Genomic DNA, 17,351 nt, shown 5'->3' with positions numbered 1-17,351 from the left:
GGTAAAGTGCCCGTCCCGTCCCGTCCCGTCCCGCCGCGGGGCCCGGGGAGCGCTGCGGCTGCCGCCGCGCCGCGCCGGGCCGAGCCTCCGCGGGGTCTCGGGAGAAATTAAACCGCCTCCAGGAGCGTCGCTTCATGACCCGGCGCCCCGCGCGTAGCGGAGCGGGGAGGCGCTCGCCTGGTCCGCGGCGGCGGCGGCTGTGCCCGCGGCCTGGCTGGGGGCTCCCCGCTCGCTCCCCGCTCGCGTTTCCTCTTCTTTTCTCCCTGGGTTGTGTTTATATGCAAACGCGGCCCGCAAAATGAGCCGTGGTAAATGAGACTGAGAAGTAACGTAAGCTGCTTTTTATTTACTTGAACGGCGCCTTGTTGGGGTTTTTGGGTTTTTTTTCTTTCAAAATGCAGCTAAAGAAGTTAATATGACGGCTGTGCTTAAAAATATCAACCGCTGCTTTCCTTGTGATCCTGGCGGAACAGAAAATCATCCGAGCTGCAGCGCCGCCGCGATAGGACACAAACCCTCATGTATTGTATTTCTTTTTTTTTTTGGAAATTAACTCAATAAGGGCAGCTTGACAGCTGGTTATTTTGATGGGTCAGTCGTGCCCCCCCTCCATTTCGTGCAGGCCCTGGCACGCGTGAACCCTCTGAAAGCCACTAATCCTGCAAAAAGGTCGCTAGCTTTTAGCCCGCTCAGCTTCTTGGCTCAGCTCGCTGCTCCCGTAATGCAGGAGCTGGGACTGGGCAGGCTCCACTGAGATTGATCTAAGCTGTCGTGAAGCTACTTTCAAAATTACTGATTTTCGGTCAGGTAAGTTCCCTGGTCCAGCCCGTGTTTTGGCCATCAAAGGAACCTGGAACTCCCTCGCTAGAATAAAAACTCCCAATACTGAAGTATAGCTGCAGTGGTCATGAAGAACGGTTTTACCTCGCGTCTTTGAGTACGCTTCTTGCGTATTTAAAGAAGCATGTTTCCCCTAAATTTTACTGTCAATAGACTAAGCAATTTTGCTTCTTTTCAGTCCATCCTTCTGTGTTGCACTTATTGCACTTGCATGCTTACTTCTCCCCCTGTGTTCTCCCCAAATGGTTCACATTTTTCTGGAAGTGCAGCACCCGAGACTGGACACGGTGCTGCAGGTGAGGCCTCGACAACTGCGTCTGTTGTGTCGCGCCTGTCACAGACTGCATTCCTGCTTACACGTGCCGGTGCAAATACTTCTGAGACAATGTGATCTTTTCACAGTATTGCTGACCTGTTTTACCCCAGCATCCATTTCTGCAGATCTACCCAGATCTACCAAGCCAGTCATTTCCCTCTCAAGTGGACAGTACTACTTGGGAAATTATTTAGTGAACAGCTCTAATCGCTTCATTTTTATTACTGGAAAGATGGACAATCAAGCACTAAAAGCATCTTTTAAAATAAACTTCCACAAGATTATTTTTTAAGTCAGAAAACTTAAATTTATCATCCTTTGTAAACCAGCTGCTTTTCTCAGAAGAAAGAATTGTAATTTAAAAAACAAAACTGAGATTGAACTGTGCCGAAGTAACAGAATGATTTTGTAACTCTAATTTAAGAGAAGAGAACAGTAAATATTTGTATATATTTAAAACTTTAAATCTTCTTAAACCAATTTAGCTAAAATAATCTAAATGCATCCACAAGCAGGGGTCTGCACCAAAGAATGTAGATCAGGTTTTTTGTTTGTTTTGTGGTTTATTTTTATGATAACATAAGGTAAAATTTGGCAAGAACTCTGTAACTTCCTCTTGCCCCTGGTCAATGGGGGACTGAACTTGCAGATCCACATATTTTGCTTTATTACACATACTTAATTCTACTTAGTTATATTTGTTGATGTCTTACTCTAATACTCAATTTTATTCTTTGTCCTGTGTGTTTCTTTTGATCTGAAGAGTGCAGTGAGCAGCTCAAAAAGTGCTCAAAAACACTTTAAAATCTAAAACTGAAGCATGTGATTTGGGAATTCATCATTAAAATAACTGTCATGGTAGAAGAGAGAAAAATCAGACCAAGTTCACTATATCCTGCGTACACACAGTTTTTCACTTTTCATTCTACTTTTATAAAATAGCCATAGAATTGGTTCTCCAGTATATGCTAACAAGTTAATAAATAATGCCTTCAGTGTATTTCTTATAAGAAAAATGCTGTATGTAGTATGTTTTTGCCCATCTTGACTGTAAAGCATTTTTATGTGTTTTATATCTGGTGATGTTTGTATGGTAATTAACATCTTAAGGAAAATATAGGGGTTTTTTGGTGAATAAGCAAAAATCTTACTTTATCATTTGGCCAGCAGTCTTTCCACAATTGCTTTCCCTTTTTTCCAGGTTGCTTTCTCTTTTGCACTTTGGTCACTTCACTTCCATCTATATGGAAATTTAAGACTGAAACAGAAGATCTGAATGTAAAACTGCTAATATTTCAGAGGGGCACAGCTACTTGTCCTTCTCCTACTTTCTCTGTTTGGTCTATATTTTGTAAAACTTACTATTGTTTTACCAGAATTTGATTACATGAATCCCAAGCAGTGATGGAGAAGAAATAAAAATAAATAAATGGAGATAACTTTTATTCTTGCAAACTAACATATGTAGCTATCGTCAAACAAAGTTCATATTACCAACATCTTATGTATAAGTGTGTAGGCTTGTCTGTAAACATGCATGCATACAATACTTGCGACCCTTCCTGAAGGTCTAAAAATGATGACGACAATAATAAAAGTTGTTTTGATTATTATTCCTCTGCTGTCATGAGTCCAAGTGGGACTAAACACGTTTTAGTACTTCTGTTCCAACGTTCCATGTGATCATTGACACAAGACAAGAATATTCTTTTCAGAATTGCGCTACCTTACTGTTCTTCAAAAGGGATTTTTAAAAATAGCTTAAGAATTTTCATGTTCGCTAGCTATTCACTGTCCATTTTGGCACCCCCAGAGCCAGAATAGCAGTTAGGAGGCCTCCAAAACGCAGATTCTGTCCTGGTAACTCTCAGATTTATTCTGTTTTGCATTTTTTTTCTGTATGACTGAAGTCATACAAAACCATAGATCATCTGCTATGGCCACAGAAGCACAAGTATAGAGCTCACTTCCACACTGGCATTCTGCTCTTTACATAGAAACTTTGATCAGGCGGGATTGCTAAATAGATACCACTGTGAAAGTCCTGCTCTACTGAGTGATAAACATAAACTGATTTAGCTGGAGCTTGTAAATGCCTCACATACTACATCTGACGTGTTTGTCCACAGTAAGGGTCATATAATGCTCCATAAAGGATCTSCTATATGTCAAAAGAAGCATTATCGTTGGTACCATGGGATTAGTTCAGATATTCCCTGTTCCAATGCTAGTAAGCAAGAAAAGACTTGATATCCCCAGAGAACTAATTACTCAGACCAGCAGGGAAAAGACCAGAAAGAGAAAATGTTATGGAGGAAACAGCAGTGCTGTTTGAAGAAGCAAATCAGCATGTGAACAAGGCTTTTCTGATACATCTTTTAACAAGAATGAACACAGTGGAATAGTTCATCAAAGTAACTGTCCGGTTCCATCAGTATGATTGAAACAGCACAATCTGAGATCTTTTGTTTACTGTTGAATCAAATTCATATCTGATGAAGAAACAGTCTATTTAGTCTGTTAACACTGCAAGTGCCTTGATTCTTATGTTCTACATTTGTTTGGAGTAATGGTGTATCCAACTTTATGAGCAACATTTATAATTGCAGTACCAAATTTCTGCAGTAATAAGCAAGTGCTTATTCTATGGACTTTTTGCTACTGCTCAGAGTTGTCTCAGCTACGCAGTAGCACTGCCGGTGCCCTCAGGAACTGAATTCCTGATGCATGCACGCCACAAGGCTTTTAGGGTCATAGACACAACTACCAGAACGGGAACTAATTCCTCCCCTCTGTTTATAGACACTGCGTCATTTGAAGTCTGTTTCTGTAGTCAACACGGTGAGATAACTAGGAGCTCGCTCGCCTCTGCAGCTGGCTAGCTGCCTCCTCCTAACACAATGCTGCGTTCGCTTATTCCCCAGTTCACTTTTTTGTCCTTCTTTTGTTGAATCCTTCCCCTCCCCCAGCTTCTTAACTTGCCATCTGGCCCCTGGAGCTCGTTTTAGCATAGTTTTCCATTTTTTGTTAACTTTCCTTAACAGCCTGTTACCTCTGCCATCGTCAGGTTTTGCCGTGTTTTCTGCAGGCTGCCTCCCCTCTCCAGCTGCCTCCGACCTGCCCGTTCCAGCGCTTCCTTTTTCTCTTGTCACGAGGTTCTGCAGGGTGGTCAAAAGTACATGTGGAAAAGGAACATCACGCTGTGCATTACCTTGTCCCCTGTACCACTGCAGTATGTCTGAATCCCCAATTAAACAAGATCTTCTTTAATCAGTTTCTTTACTTTTTAATAAAGTCTCCTCATCTCAGGTATTTTTGCATTTAATGCATTAGAAACAAATGTATATATTGTTATGATCTCCCCAGATTAAGTCATCCGCTTCAGGTGAGCTGCTATTTTAGGTCAAAAATCCTCTCCTGCAGCCCAGCTTCCTACATCATCATGCTCCAAAACAAATAAAATGGATAAAATATCAGTGGGTCATGAAGGTGTCCAGCTGTACTTCCCACACCTCCAGTGAGTTACGTACCAGTTTCCTTCCCGAGCTTGGTACATCTTTCTTGGTTATCAACTTTTCGTGTCTTTTTGATTCTCTTTGCGTGGAGGTGAAGCCTGCCTGTAGGGTATTATCATCATGTAAATATTTTACATGTGTGTGCCAGTAATAACCTATAATAGCAGCAGCTGATACACATGAGATTTTTCCCAAAGTACAGAGACCCTGAGGACTGAGACTAAGGTAAGAAGAGTTTTGTTGCAAAAGAGAACAAGCAAGCGTTCCTGTTTTATTTATTCAGTTTATTTTATCTTCTTTATCTCAAAGTACAGCTTTAACCTAGTAGATACTTTCAATTTAAAGCTCTCAAATGATAGCAAATTAAAGTGCTCCTTTATATTCTGTAGCTCAACTCAGTATTATAGGGAATACTTAACTTTGGTGGAGCCTAGCAGCAGTTAACTAAGTTTAAAATGCAAGTGCTAATGGGTTCCCAAACTTGTACCGTGAAGCCAGGCAGAGGAAGGGGCTGTGCAGGTGCCTGTGGTACTTGCAYAGAGCTTTTGAACAGTCAGAGAAGTCTGGAGCAAAACTAGTCGGCAAGAAGTGGCTGCGTTAGTCACAGGTATAAACATAAATCCCCATGGGAGTCTGCTGCATGAGCCCCAGTGCCCTCACGCTGAGCAAAACAAAGACTTGGAGAGCGAGCAGTGTGTTTTGCAGCCTAAAGTCTTGAGGAAAATAGACAAAGTCATGGCAGGGAGGGGGAGAACGCTGCAACTAAACTGCAACAGAGACAGAAATCTAGCAGGAGGATGAGCTTTCTTCACTGAGGGCTGCATGCAGTGAAGGCAGCCTCAGAGACTGTTGGTGGTGGGGGCCATAAAATATGGTTTCTTTGAGTGGAAAAGCAAGATATGGAACAACTGGTAACAACATGTTAGACTGGAGATGGGATTACAGTGAAGGTCTTATTTCAGCAGGGCATCAGCCTGGAGAAAGGAAAGAGAACAGGTGAGCAAAATGCCTTTGTTCCATATGAGAAATACCATTTATAATGAGGATGTTTTCCTTAGAGCAGTGATCTCACCTGAGAGAAAACATCCTGCTGAGGCCTGGCAGAGGCCTTAATGTTGGACGTACAGCCAGTCAGTATATTGCACCAGTGAGGATGGTGCAATGATACTCCTACATCTGAGAAAACGATGGTTGCTAGTCTCTCAGGCTATAGCTATAGTAAAAGGTCAAGAGCTGGACTAGTGAATGTCCACACTGTGTTAGCTCATTCCTTGACTCTTTCACAGTGGTCCGAGGAGTCCCCTCCRCAGTACATTCACTGTAAGTGGGGACTGGCCATTAGCAGTAGGGATGCGAGGTGGTCAACGCTCTGTCCGTTCCCTGGCAGGAACCTTACAGAAACTTTGGAGAGGAGTCTGCATGAATCCTGTTGAAATAGGAAGAACAGGGAAAAAAGGGTTATGAGAGCATTTTCTGAAATCCTCCCAGATTCACTGTCAGGGTTGAGGAAATAGGATAGTTTCACCACTGAGAAAATGACAGGAATGGGCAGGCTTGTAGGTTTTTATGACACCATGCAGGAATTACAGACACCATATTAATGACAGCTGAGAAGGGGTGTGTCTTCAGATGAGACAGGTACTGAAGTGGAAATAAGAAAAACTATGTATCCCCAAAAAAAGAAAAAGACAAAGTGATTAATTTAGATAGAAAATAGCAAAGAACTGCCTAAACAATACTCTGATTAAGCAGACCACACAAAAATAATCAGAACAAAAATGGTGTTCTGTGCAAGTGCTAGAAGTCTAAAAACTTAGCTGAAGACACTAGAACATCTCACTTCAAATGAGAATATTGATAGAACTCCTTTTTTGGAAACACTGAAAAGGAAGAGCATTCAAGTCTCCCAGTACTTGATGGCTGACCAAAAGAGACTAGAATGTTAAGATTAGGAAAGAAATACAGAATAAACTGGAAAACTTCATTATACTATTGTACAAATCCAGCATGTATCCTTCAAGTCTGCACAATTTGGTATACACTGTATTTAAGAAAAGGAATATAGAGAAGGCCAAGAAAGAAGATGATTAGGTACAATTCCCACATAAGGAGAGAGTTAATACACTGCAAGTCCTGAGCTTGGAGGAAAAAAAATTGGGGCTGCATTTAATAGAAGTCTGTCAGTATATTGGATGGAATAGAGATGGTGAATGAGTGACATGACTGACTTACTTTTCAAAACTGTTTTGTATGATTCATTCTTGTGTTATCTGGCAAGATGAAATATTACACGCTTTCACATCCTGTTACAGAGACAAAAAGTATAAACAAGTTCAAAAAGAGATGCCCAGATGCCCAAGGACACCAAGGGGAACAAATTGCCCTTGCTCTTTAACAGGCTACCATAATTGTAGAATACATTACATATACAATGTATTAATAGGTTTTAGAACTTCATTTGCCACTAAATAAAAATGCACCACTATCAACTTTAAAAATCTATTCCATGTAGAAGTCTATACAGCTAAGATACTTCAATAACTGTAGAAGAATTTGAGCCAATACAAAATCTGGGGTGTGATAGGATAGGATTTGGGGTATCATCATTGAGTTGCTACTTTTATATGCTATCAAGTCCCCATATTTATAGAATTTCCAACATCATCACCCAATATCAGGTGGGTTCCAGAAGGATTTATAGCAGGAATCAATAACAGACTTGAATGAGAGGAAGACAAAAAAAAAAAAAAAAAAAAGATTTTCCTTCTTAAGAGAATGCAAGAAGGAGCTGAAAACATGATTTGCTGTAACTAAGAGGCACCAGACACCTCTAGAAAATTCATTCTAAGCTATATTTAGTACATTCAAAGAAATAGTGGCTCCCACTTGAGCCACATCAGCTCAAATGCAGATGATAAAAATCAGATCACATAGCCTGTTTGCTCGTCTTGAATAAATAAATATTTAACATAATTGTGCAATTCTGAGTCATGTTTAGTTCTGATATGTGTCTTTCTCTCTAGGTGAATTCTTACATGTAAGCAGATGCATGTATTTTAAGTCCCACCAAAAATACATTGGATGATGAAACTCTAATTTAGGGAGACTGTAATACACAAATAGCCAAGGAGAGAGCCCCTCCAACAGACTTCCTTACAAGCCTGTTTTAGACTAGTTCTTATGTCTTACAATTCTTGGGTTTTCATAATGGGCTGCTGAGACAAATTTTAGTCCTCTAATCTTTGTAGAACTTAGTTCTTGAAAGTTTATCGTCTCATAGTCTGCATGTGAGATACTCCAAGGGCAACACTGTTCAGTGCCTGAGTCCTCTCTTAGAAAAGCTGTTTGTCTTCTCATTGATTTATACCTAGGTCAAATTCATATTACTGTCTTCGGTTCCTCTCTCTAAACTCATTGCAACTTCCTTTTGRTCCTTAAACTGTTACATAAGCCACATCCTGGAAAATATGAAAATACATTTTCTCATCTACATAAAACATTCTGAGTTACTAACTTACTTCCAAAGTACACTATTTTTGATCCAAATATCTTAATGTCATTCCTTGACGTTCAAACTGTTCTAATCCCATCAAATGTAATTCCACACTCATTGAAATCCACTGAAGTCCTTTTCCCAGTATGATACAGCTATGTTTCTTTGGGACTTTGTATGAAGTTACATGTTACCATTCTAATACAAACTAGTGAATATATGTTACAGGTTCCTCATACTTCTTGATGCCGTCACACATAGCACACTGTTTTAATATATACATATAAGCAACTTTTTGTTTCCTTTTCCCCACAATCCGCTACTCCTCTGTAACAAACTGACACAATTATAACAAATATGCATGCCTAAGCTTTCATATGGTACTATTGCCGGTCATTCCATTGAAATTGTTTCTTAAAAAAAAAAAAAATCATCTAATTATTGTCAGCTCTGCTGATGATTATCTACAGGATATTTCAACCAGAATGCCATGCATGCAGAAATCTTTTCTTTTTTTTTTTCTAAGTTTAGTTGCAAAAGTATTTGCCATCTGAAATGTTACCTGCTTATTCAACCCATTAGACAGAAATATAAGTGAGGTAGTCTGCTCTCTCAAAGAATTTTCAACTGTTTACAATAATACTTTATTAACTTCTCGAAGGAAAAAAAGGTAACAGATTTGCAGAAAAAAGTAGGACATCTATTGCTCCTACATGCTTAAATTTTATTTGATTTACTATACCTTTTCCTTTGTTGGCAAAAACAACCTTAGCTGGTGCTAATGCTGTTTGCCAGCATCTCCATCTGCATCTTTGGGAACTTCTTGGATTCTTTCTCCTAGCATTTGCAGAAGTCTGTTCGCATCCTTTGAACTCTCATGGGAATTTTTTTCCCTTTGGAGGTCAACATTCACAGCAGGATGAAGTTATTCACATTGTGGGTGACATCTTCCTAAAACTGAAGACAACTGAAGCTGGTTCCCTCTCAAGGGCCTTACATGGTCTTGGTGTTCACTGCCCGTGACATGGGAACGCCTCCRTCTTATCTTTAGAGGTCTTCAATACACTCTATATCCACCAATATTTCAGATTTGCCAGTAATGACAAATTCCCATGAATGGGACCCCTTAATTTTTCCCTTTTAGGAGTTTATCCAAATTATCCCCAGCTCATAATTTAGCCATATAAGGTTGTTTTTAAACTGGAACTTTCCTTGTCTTACCTTTCCTTGATTATTTCTTTGGAGAGCAATTTCCATAGAGGACCTAGGAAAGCAGTCAAGTTAGTCTCAAAGTTAGTACTCTGTTCCAAATTTCTGTCTGACTTATTTTCTGATGACCCTTTACTTAAGTGACTATATGTATGTGTACCTATGTATATAAAGCATTCTATCTTGCTCAAGTTCAATTTATACAATTACTAGATATAACGAGCTTTTCTCTTGAGCTTAATGTCCCAGTTGTTTTATTAGTATTGTAACAAGTTTGCTCATACAAGGCACATCCACTGCWCACCTGAATACAAGTAAACATCCTGTGTTTCTCAACCTTCTCTAAACCCCAACAGATGGCTGCTGCTTTTACAAACTGTGCTGAAAAGGATGGCTCACGTTTCCCATGCAACAGTCTTATTTCTGGAATCCAAATCCAGTATGCTTTTTGCAGGTTGGAGCATTGGTCTAGCCACAGATCAGTGGGACTGTGTCCTATGTGGTGACTCGTCATAGCTCAGGCCCTCTGACTTTTTGGGATGGATGTACCATGGGGCATACCTTCCTTTTCTGATCCATCGGAAGCTGCAAGAGGACTGGTAACAGGTTCCACATGTAGGTCATTGATCATCAAGCCAAAAGGTCCTTGTTAGAACATTTACATGTTTAATTTTTCCCAGAGAATAGGGATTTCTTGGAGATGTATTCTTAGAACGACTGGGTTTCACCTTACAGCTCAGAGCCAGSCCCTGCTCAGGATACTACCAGGATCTGCAGCAGGCAGTGTGCTTTTTCTCTGCCGCAGCTAACATTCAGGAGACATCTGCCACAGGCATGAGCTTAGCCTGGTTTTCCTGCAGCAGCCCAACACCGAAGCTGTTTGTGCTTATCCTGCCTCTGGAATCAAGGGCACTTCACTGTCTGGGTGAATTAGCTGCAATGCCAGCTTGAGATGTGACCCTGCCTCTGTGTGTGTGTGTATTTGTGTTCAGGGGCCCATTCCCATCTCGCTTTTTTTTCACCCCCTCAAGAGAACAAGTAACGGGAGTTGCTTTGGCTGCAAGTCTGGGCAAGTAGTCTCTGTAAAGTCTTAAAAACAATCTTGAGGCTATTTTGTCCTGAGGGAAAGCCAGCCTGGGAACGGCTTCATCTTTTCTGGACTAAAACTTTTCTCCACTAAATAACAGGCTTGCTCTCAGCTACTTGTGCCCACTTTCCACTGCATTTTAGAGTATTAAACATCAAAAGAAAAAACATCTGAAAGACCACCTTGCATTCTATGAGAACTTGTGTATTTGCTGCTTTGCATGGATGATGTTCAATGGGCTATGTATCTTCCCTGTTGCATTCAGAGGCCCTAAAAATTAAGCCATTTGTTTAGGAGATAATTCTGAAGAATTATGAAATTCCTGATGGTTATCCTCTAAACATACCACTTACCAACRTGGCTGAGTTCAAGCTAATCTTGCATTAGCTATCTTTGTGCATCTTCATCAGCCAGAACCTCTTTGATTCATGAAAACCCAGTAAGCGATAGGCTCATGGGACGTTTTCCTTCATCATAGCAACATAGAAAGCTCCCACTGACTCTAGGATGCATCGTTTCATTAAGGATCCAGTAGACTGGCCACGCTCCAACATCCATCAAGTCTTTTTTATTGCCTAACTCAGAGTCATTTACACTCCAGTTGCCTTTACAATTCATTGTTTTATTAACAAATTAATCGGGGTGAAGCCCGATTTCACTGTGTCTAGGATATTTTATACCGTGTCTGTTGCACTGTATCACTTTTATCAGTAGCCATCTTGCCCTTCAGCTCAGTATTCAGTCATTTCAGAGCRACCCGGCTAGGCAAGGACTGTGAAAGCAGAGATTTTAAAGGTCTCTCTACAGAGCTCTGGCCACAGCGGTGACATTTCTGATATAACTCCCAGTCATGGGAACCTCCTATTGGAGCAGCCTTTCTGTGGTTGAACAGAATACACTGATAGTCAAAACCTCTAACTGGTTTGAATAACAGATGGGGCTCTGTTCAGCCCGTCTTCCAATGTTTCCTTGTAAAGAAACTCCCTAGGTGGTTATATGCATTTTCCCACTAATGGGATGATCTGCCATTGGCTGGGATATACAGCCAAAGAGTTTCTTGAGATGATGCTTATTAGAAAAGGTTGTGCTCAGAAAAATCAATTAATATTATAGAAAAAAAAACTGTCTATCAACATTTTCCATTACCTATAGCAGAGTGGCCCATTTGCTTAATCTTATCATGTTTCCTGGCCACAGAAATAGGACTGAACTACTGAAATAGGATGGGCTACTTGCACCCATTGTTCTCTGCTAATAATTTAGCAAATTTGCTAATTGCAATATTCCAATTCTTTTAATTCTTTAATCCAAATGAAAAGATTTTAGGACTGCTTGTACTGACCATCTTGCATTCATTTTTTAAATAAGCTATGAACCACAGAGTTGTATCTACTTCTTGCCTTCATTTTGCAATTTTATACCACAGCTATGCCTCTTTGACTTTTCCCCAGCTACTCAACAAAAGTATATCTGAACCATTTTGGCTATTACCGAAAGACATGTGTTTATGAATGTAGACTTCTCTTGTTATCTGGGAAGCTGAACAATAATACAACCTTAAGTACTACAAAACCAGATTAACTTTTCCACCTACACATAAAATTAGGATTGCAGCACAAGTGTCCTTGAATAAAAACACATGAATGGTATGAATGATCACATGGGACATCAAAATATGTTATCTCCACCAAGGAAGTATGATTCAAGTTTAAATAATGAAACCAAGTCATTAGGGCATATTTCATTTCTGCTGATTTTTATTACACTAATAAGCAACAGGCCATTTTTACAGCCGTATGACTTTTAAGTGGGTGAGAAGCTTTGTATGAAGATGTGAATCATAGCCACTGCCTCAAACACATGCTGTCAAAAGTCTTTAGTAAATACACTCAGCTTCTCACCTTCTTGCTCCATATTCATACATAGACCCTGCATTATATGTATATCCTGCATCAGCTTCTCACCTTCTTGCTCCATATTCATACATAGACCCTGCATTATATGTATATCCTGCATCTAGCTGATACTTTTGATACTTTTCCCATTAACTTCTAACTACTGCACATGCCTTGCCCCACAGCAGGCTCAAATCTGTTCTAGCTAGTTTATAGTCAGGGGCTACATTACCATTAGAAAAGATCAAAGCAAGGTCAAGCTAATCAAGCCCCTTAAGAGGGCAGAAACCTGTGGAACTGCTAAAAAGGTCATAGTAGGCTCAAACCCTTCAGGAGAGAAATACAGATAACTTCTTACAAGCATAAATAAGGCATATTCAAATATGTGTTTAATTGCACGTGCCTGTCGGAGAATCTGGCTTATCATTCTTCTTTCCATTTCTCACTCAGAGGGTCGCCAATGCCTGAAAACTCTGATAAGCCGAGGAAGCCAATTCCCCATGGGAGCATCACGCTGTTCCACACACAAAAATTTTCCTTTCTCTTACTTGGCATTATTCAGTTTGTGACTTGCAAATTCAAAATATAAACCAGAGAAATAGGGCCAATAGCGTAAGAGCTGTGAGCCGAGTCCTCAAACCTTTGCAGTAAGTGACAAATACCTCTCCTCTAGAAATAGCATCCATTTCTATATACCTTTTAGTCTAACGAGAACTAACTACTTCTTTGCAGCTCTTAATTTATGAAGAAATGGGGCAAAAATACTCAAATATGTGTTTGATGGTTTGTAAGATAAACCACTCAGCATCTGCAATGCATCATATGTGATTTAGGCAGCAAGTTTCTCTCTTCTCTTTGTTCTCCCATTCCCGTTAATTGCTTATTTCCTTTCTCTCTCTTCCTCAGTAGCATTTTCTCCCTTTGTTGTTTTCTCACAACTGTTAAATAGTTATGAAATATGTAAAAATACATTTAAATGTGTCTTTGGTTCTGCTGCTCTCATCCCTTACAGATGCAATTTTTAACCCATGGTGTATTTATGCATCATTCATCAGGCTTCTAAGGAGGAGAGAGCTTTCCTCCATCCCCTGCTTTGCTAGGTTCTGTTCATCCCCGTGTCCCAGGGTGCACAAGATTGCTGCAGCTTGGCAGGCTTTTCCTGAAACTGATAATGAAATGATACACCTGAGCTAAACACATGGAAAATACACCAAGAGCACAGACAGGCATGTTCTGAAAGCCAAACTTAAGGTGTTACCTTTCCTTGGTAGTTTAGGACTCCCAGTCAGAGCAGTCATCCTGCCAAATCTGAATTCAGCAGATCCCACAGAAGTGTTACAGGATTAGATACATATATTCTAGATTGTTAATTAATTTTACCACAAATCTAATATAGTCACACTAGCCTCTGTTCTAAAAGAAATTTTAAAAAATTGCTGAAGTCTGAGTTTCCTACATTTAACGCTGGAAGTTGTTTTATATATGAGCAGATTTCAGTGGTACACAGGTTGCATATTGTATATATGGTACATGAGTTAAAGCACCATAACTTAGAGACATGGCAATTATTTGTAGAGTTCAGTTTGTTGTGTGTATTTCTACGTTACTAAAACAGGCTATGTTGCTATGTGCACATCTGAAGTCAGCTAAGGATTTAGCACTTGCAGGTGTCTCATGATATTAGCACCTGATATTTGCTTTCTAACAGAGAAGGCAACAAATGCAAGAACTTCAATAAGAATGAATAATGGTAAAACAAATATCAGGGATAATGATATTATGATAATGACCAGGGAGCTAAGACTACATCTGCATCAGGCTAAGGTAACTAAAGACAGGAAGAAATTGGGACACTGACAGTCCCAGATGAAAAACAAATTTTTACAGAGTTACTCTCAGCAACTGATGTCACCCCTGCAGAATACCCAAAGTGCCTCCTAAACAAGACTATAATTTTCACAATAATTTTCTGTTATTTTTTGAATCAACAACACTTTTACCTCACTGTGACAGCTGCCGGCTTGACCAACCCCATTTGAGTTCTGGAAAGACTCGGTACTTACAACACCACAGGACTGAAGGGATCCATTTCCCTGGGCACAGTTCCTGGTGCAAGTGGTACAGTACCACCACCACCATCGCCTTGTCTTGCAGGCGAATCACCAACCAGCACAGCTGCCTCATGCAAGGGGACCCATGCAAACCTGGCACTGACGATGGTGAGCAAAGCCCTTGGAATTAGGCTGACAACCCTTCTTCACCTGGTACCCACCAAACACCCCCAAGCAAATATTCCAAAGCATTCAGAGGCAGCCTTACACTAGAGCATTTTTACAGCTTTCTGAAAGTGCAGCAGCTCCCCCAGCTCCAAGCATCAAAAGCATCTTGAGGGTTGAGGTTTACCATTTCTTGAAGGAGCGTTTCCTCCTGTACATTATCCAAGACTGCAAAGGAGGCAGAGGCAATATGTGACTTGGCTTCCAGGTTAAGAGCTTTCAGAAGGTGTTAGGGTTTGCTACATGTGTTTTCCAAGTGTTTTCCATGGCTTGGGGAATGCCTAAATGTATTGAAAAAGTCTTCAACCTTCTTGTAATGGAGGTTGCAAACGAGCCATTTAAGACCAGCCTGTGGTTTCTAAGAAGAATGGTTTTAAAGGGTTGTCAGCGGCTTTAGTGCACTAAACACAACACTATTAAACTGCTGTTAATCACACAGACCTGGCAGGAAGGCTCCATGGGTTTGTCAAGCTTTAATAAAATGAAACAAACTTGTTTTATCATCTCTATTTCTTACATAACCTACAAGGACGACCAAGCACAGCCTTAGCTCCATCACACATCTCATGCTGTCATCCCAAGTGTATGTGGTATTAAGGGCTATTCCTATTTATGAAATACACTCAGGAATGCAGCAGCCAAATCATTGGTTGAGTCGCTACAACACCTGTGCCACATTGCATCTCACTTCATGCCAGCTCCTCCATATCTGTTCCTCAGACTTGCTGTTAACCGTCTCCCCTCTGGCTATTTAAACACAAAGGAAAACAGATAAAAACCCAACAAGCATACTTATAGCTTCAGCCATGGTGAAGAGCCTCCATTCAACTCCTACCCCCTTATCTTGGGGCTGCCTACAGCTGCTGCCTGGACTTTTCCACCACTCAGACTCTCTCTAAACAGGTTTCTGCACCTTACGCTCAAATTAAACCACACACTGTTGAGCCACACTCTGCAATTAGGCTTTTTGTAATCTAGTAGCAGTTATATAGGCAGAACATTGTCTCATGAACCACCCTGAGTTTAAGTCAGGTAGATCCCACTGTAAGGTTCCCAAACTGAGCAAGATGTTTGAAACATGATGTTGGTTACATTTGTGACACGGCGTAAGGGTAGTGTCGCTGGGGCAGCGGGAGAGCAAGCAGGACAAGGCCCCATGATGTTGTCATGGGACGATTTGTACTCCAGCCATGTGACACTTGCCTACAGGTGCAGAGCATGAAGAGGTCTGAGGGCAGACCTTRCCAAAAATCCCTGCTCAGGGAGATGCCCAAGTGACCCCCTTTCCCCCATTACCTAAGAACAGCTGCCTGTCAGACTTACACAAGCAACTGCTTGTCTGTGCTTGCCTTGCACTAGCGCTCATTAAAAAGAAAAACAAAGTTGGTTGAACAGAACCGGCAGGAAACCTACCACTGTGTTTGCTAAATGGATCTACTGAAATGTAAACACAGGGATCACTTTGCAGTGCATCATCATAAAATATCCTGGGCAACATCTTAACCCCCTTTCCTCCTCTTCCTTGACCCCTTTGCCTTTGGCACTAGCAGCACTGTGCTGTTCTCCTCTTAAACATCTTGTTTGCAATTACCTTGACTTTTCCTCCTTTCTCTCCCTGGGTCCTTTGAGGGTTCATGGTTATCACCGTCCATTAGTGGTCGGCAGTAAGGTGCTGCAGCCTCAGTAGAGCTCCTCGACCTACAGGCAGAGGGTCTTCTGGTGGGTTCCAGTCCACCAGGCCAAACCTGGCAGAGGCACTGCTACGTCTCTGGCACATTTTGGAGTTGCGCAATCTCTCCGGGTGTTGCTGCTTCAGGAAAACAGGGTTGTGTGAGCTTAGACTGCCCTCGCCGTCCCTGCGGAAGCCCTTGGGTTTGCAATGTAGCCTTCCCTTTGTGTTGATGTGTGCTTCATTCCCGCGGGCACTCGGGCTGTACGCTCCCTGTGGCATGGACTGTGCCTCTGTCCTCTGGCGTCCTARTCCTTGACAGGCGCTTCAAGGCACTAAAGGAACAAAATAAATTCTCTCTGAATGCTACACGCTCACTTACTGGGGGGGACTCTCAAAACGGAAAGTGCTGCAGGCACATTACAGTGACCAGTACAACTGCAGATGCAAGGTRAATTTCCAAAACTTCAGAAAGCCAGTGTTAGTTGTAATCAAATTGAGCTCTAACCAACTGTCCATAGCTTGCCTTAGGAAAAATGCACTTTGCTACCCGTTTTTGACAGGATCGCTGAATTCCTTACTCCTGTAAGGAAGACACCACCCAGTCAGTCTGATTTTGCAGTTCCCGCACAAGCGGCATTCTCCTCAGCTCCAGAAGAAGAGGCAAAAGAAGCAGTAGCCTTGCAGTGAACATACTGGAGGGGGGAAAAAAAAAAAAAAAAAAAAAAAGGAATTTTTGGCTTTGATCCAGTTCTGACACAGATTTCTTATGTGCAACTGGGTAGCTTTTTTCCTTGTTTCTCCATCTGTAAAATGAAAAAGACAACATCCACTTTTTGACACGCTTCGATGATAAGCTGTATTACGGAGCACAATTCACTATTCATCTGTACAGCACTAGGTACAGCTGTACTACATACAGCACTATATATCCGTACAACGRAGCCTTGGCTGGTACTAGTGCCTTCAGCCATAATTAATAAAAATGAGCATATATGGGATACAAGTTAGAACTAAGGTAGTTGCACTCAGTAAAGAGTTTCTTATAAGA

At 41.1% G+C, this 17,351-nt stretch overlaps 2 long non-coding RNA genes across 3 annotated transcripts; one reads left to right on the top strand and one right to left on the bottom strand.

Annotated features, from left to right (window-relative positions):
• The first annotated feature begins 41 nt into the window (after window positions 1-41).
• On the top strand, window positions 42-2,769 carry LOC112976921. Its single transcript, XR_003257221.1, has 2 exons — window positions 42-521; window positions 623-2,769. It is a non-coding gene; the product is annotated as an uncharacterized LOC112976921 (long non-coding RNA).
• A 2,051-nt stretch (window positions 2,770-4,820) lies between these two features.
• LOC112976930 lies at window positions 4,821-9,902 on the bottom strand. Of its 2 annotated transcripts, XR_003257231.1 has the most exons (5): window positions 9,386-9,430; window positions 8,907-9,121; window positions 6,904-6,974; window positions 5,744-6,097; window positions 4,821-5,645 (listed from the first exon to the last, which is right to left on the bottom strand). It is a non-coding gene; the product is annotated as an uncharacterized LOC112976930 (long non-coding RNA). The 2 variants fall into 2 exon arrangements; XR_003257230.1 differs by having other exon boundaries at window positions 8,907-9,902.
• Between the last annotated feature and the right edge of the window lie 7,449 nt (window positions 9,903-17,351).

This window comes from Apteryx rowi, unplaced genomic scaffold, assembly GCF_003343035.1.
Source record: "Apteryx rowi isolate R43461 unplaced genomic scaffold, aptRow1 scaffold_78, whole genome shotgun sequence".
In the NCBI taxonomy this organism is placed as follows: Eukaryota; Metazoa; Chordata; class Aves; order Apterygiformes; family Apterygidae; genus Apteryx; species Apteryx rowi.
The sequence above is the reverse complement of the archived record's forward strand: the minus strand, read 5'-3'. Positions and strand labels throughout refer to the sequence as shown.